This window comes from Galeopterus variegatus, unplaced genomic scaffold (assembly GCF_000696425.1).
Source record: "Galeopterus variegatus unplaced genomic scaffold, G_variegatus-3.0.2 Scaffold3689, whole genome shotgun sequence".
Classification (NCBI taxonomy): domain Eukaryota; kingdom Metazoa; phylum Chordata; class Mammalia; order Dermoptera; family Cynocephalidae; genus Galeopterus; species Galeopterus variegatus.
Window position 1 is genome coordinate 50,418 of NW_007729800.1, and position 3,454 is coordinate 53,871.

At 44.3% G+C, this 3,454-nt stretch overlaps 1 pseudogene; it reads right to left on the minus strand.

The window, feature by feature from the left end:
- Positions 1-2,350: 2,350 nt before the first annotated feature.
- LOC103601337 lies at positions 2,351-3,193 on the minus strand (annotated as a pseudogene).
- Positions 3,194-3,454: the final 261 nt, after the last annotated feature.

The window sequence follows — 3,454 nt, forward strand, 5'->3', positions numbered from 1 at the left end:
ATCCGAACCCTCGGCGGGAGCGCCACTGCACTTCCCAAGCGGCGCACTATAGCAGTGCGCCACCGGGCCGGCCCTGATGTTACATTTTTATAGTTGTAAATTGGTTGATTTGTGGGAGAGAGTGACACTGGGGACCATCTATTCTGCCATCTTGACCAGAACCCATTCCTTTCTTTTTTTAACATGCCCTGCTTTGAGATTGTGTGATTGGTATGTGAATCAGTTCCGTGGAAACCCTGAGTTTTTAAACTGTGGCAAAGGATAAATAGGGTTGAGCCTCTGAGCAGCCAGCCATCAGGAGGAGCCTCTTGTACATAAAAGCTCCCAGTGGACCTGGTAGGAGAAGGAGGTGCAAATTAGCATTTGGGTGAGGAATGTGTGAGCTTTGGAACTCAGCACTGTAGAACCAGGAGTAAAGAGCTGCAGGCAGGAGGGACTGGAGAGGCTGGGGGTGGGGTAAGGGGTAGGGATTTCTTAACATTGCAGTTGCATCAATAGCTTTGCCCCGTGGCATCTTTTCTTTGTCTCCAATACTACACATCAAAAGCCATGTTTAACACACATGTGTCATATTTTTATGATGTTACCTTCCTTGCAGGTTAGCACCATCTTTGACAGTCATATTTCTAAAAAATAGAAGGAAAGTTTTTTTTTAATCTGTATTTGAAAATTCTGAAAAAACATTTCCACCACTCTGTAAATGGCTCACCATCCAAAACTATATTTTAATTAATGCTTCACACATTTACAAATGTTGTGTGCCCTTTTGTGCTGGGCAGTGACAACAATAAATACGATTTGTTCCCCTCCCTTAAAGAGCTCATAGGATGGGGAGAGACAACTGCTATGGCCTGAATGTATCTCCCAAAATTCATATGTTGAAACTTAATCACCAATATAATAGTATTAAGAGGTGGGGTCTTTAGGTGGTAAATAGGTCATGAGGTCAGAGCCTTCATGGGTGGGATTAGTGCTCTTATAAAAGGGCTTGAAGAAGTGGGTTAGCTCTCTTCCTCTCTTCTGCCTTGAGAGGATCAAGCATTTGTCCCCTTTGGAGAACACAGTGACAAGGCACCATCTTGGAAGCAGACCAGGCCTTCACCAGACATCACCTAGTGGCACCTTGATTATGGACTTCCCAGTCTCCAGAACTGTGAGAAATAAATTTCTGTTGTTATAAATGACCCAGTCTCAAGTATTTTGTTATAGCTGCACAGACTAAGACAATAACCTAATGAGAGAAATGTCAATAACAACCTGACCAGAGGGCTCTAGGAGATTACAAAGGGACTGAGATGGAGAGAAATAGGGAAAACTTTTCACAAAAAGAGGTAATGTTTGTGAGTTACGGGAAGAATAAAAGTTTATCAGACAGACTGTGACAGGGCATGGAGAAGGGGATCTATAGTTGTAAAGACATGGACACATGGAACAGCATTAACAATTCAGGGAACTGCAAGTGATCTCCTATTCCTAGGAGCATAGATGGGAAATGAAGCCAAAAGAAAGGCCAGATTCCAAAGAGCTGATATGCCAAGCTACCAAGTTTGACTTTTATCTTCCTACAATGGGAAGACACTTTCTTCAATGGGAAGATTTTTAACAGAGGAATAATAAGATCAGGTTTGTGTTTTTAAAATAAGCATGGGGCCGGCCCGTGGCTCACTTGGGAGAGTGCGGTGTTGATAACACCAAAGCCACGGGTTCGGATCCCTGTATAGGGATGGCCGATTTGCTCACTTGGAGAGCGTGGTGCTGACAACACCAAGTCAAGGGTTAAGATCCCCTTACCGGTCATCTTTTTTTTAAAAAAACAATGTTCTATAGTTGTAAAAAAAAGTCAACTATAAAACAGTTATAAGATAGCTATAAGAAAATAAAGGTGGATCTGGTTTTGGGATAACGAAGAGCTAAGTATGGAAGCAATGAAGAGCGAAATTGAAATTCACACAGGAAACTGAGGGAAATATATGCCATATATGACAAAGAATACAAACATATCAATAGGAGGGTGAGGAACACTCCCATTGCGAATAGGCAAGGGACCTGAAAAGACAATTCACAAAAGAACTAAAAGTGGCTGACAAACATTTAAATGATAATTAAAGGGAAAAAATTAAATATCCTCCCCTTTCTACCAGGAATTATACTTCAGAGTAGACAAGTAGTCCCAATAGAGGAGGGAAAGCTGCATTTAATAGAATAATATGAAGTAAATATAACAGAAGGAATGATAGAATCAGAAAATCACCATTTTCAAGCCTGAATGAAAATGTTGACTTAGATAGAAAATAACATTTTTTTTAAAACAGGCTTAATTAATTAACTTTATTTTTCCTGTGTGAAAACCCTATGTTGTAGTCATGGCTGGAGCCTGGGTCCTCTGCACAGAGACTCCAGTGTGGATCTTTACAAGATGGTCAGTGAATTTCTGATAGGGAGACTTGGTGAAAACAATCTCCTTCCAGAAGACGGGGGATCAGAGAGCTGTAGGTCTTGGAGATGGCATCAATGGTGGCCTTGGCAAAGTTGCCTAGGGTGGCCGTGCAGCCCCTGGCTGAGGTGTAGCAGTCACCAATACCAGCCATCAGCAGCATCTACTTGGGTACAGCGGCCAAGACGATGCCAGGACTTCTGGGGACAGGGATGAGGCACACCAGCACAGAGCCACAGCATCCTGTCACCTTGAAAGGGACAGTGTGGGGCTTGCCAATCTAGTTCCCCCAGTAGCCTCTCTGCACCGGGACATTGGTCAGGATGATGTCCCCTCAGGTAGTGGTGGCTACCTCCTTGGAAAACTGAACACCCAGACTGACTTGGCCATTGTAGTTCCCGATGGCAACAAATGCATTGAATATAGTCCGCTGGCCAGCACAGGTCTGCTTTTGCACTGGCATAATCTTCAAAAACTCATCCTTGAGGGATGCCCCCCCAGGAAAAAGTCAAAGATCTCAGGCTCCTTGATGGGCAGAGAAAAGAGATAGATCTCCTTCAGGGACTTTGTCCTCATGTCCTTGACCAAGTGGCCCAGCTTGGTGATGAAGATCCACTTCTTGTCCTCAGCCTTGCCTCCATGAGCTCCACGGCCCAGCCCAGGCCCTGGATGTCGCTGCTGAAACTCCATGAAAGCCACCGAAGCCTCCCATTCCAGGGCCCCTGGAGCCTCCGGGTCCTTCTGCTGCAGCAGCGTCATCTGCCATTTGATGATCTCTCAAATAAGAAGCTAGAAATTAACTATTGATGGGACTCCATGAAAGCCACCGAAGCCTCCCATTCCAGGGCCCCTGGAGCCTCCAGGCCCTTCTGCTGTAGCAGCGTCATCTGCCATTTGATGATCTCTCAAATAAGAAGCTAGAAATTAACTATTGATGGTAAAGTCATTAGGTGAATGGTAGATGGACAAAAGATATTCTTACAGTGCCAAAGCACATCTCACAAATTACTGAACAGTCCG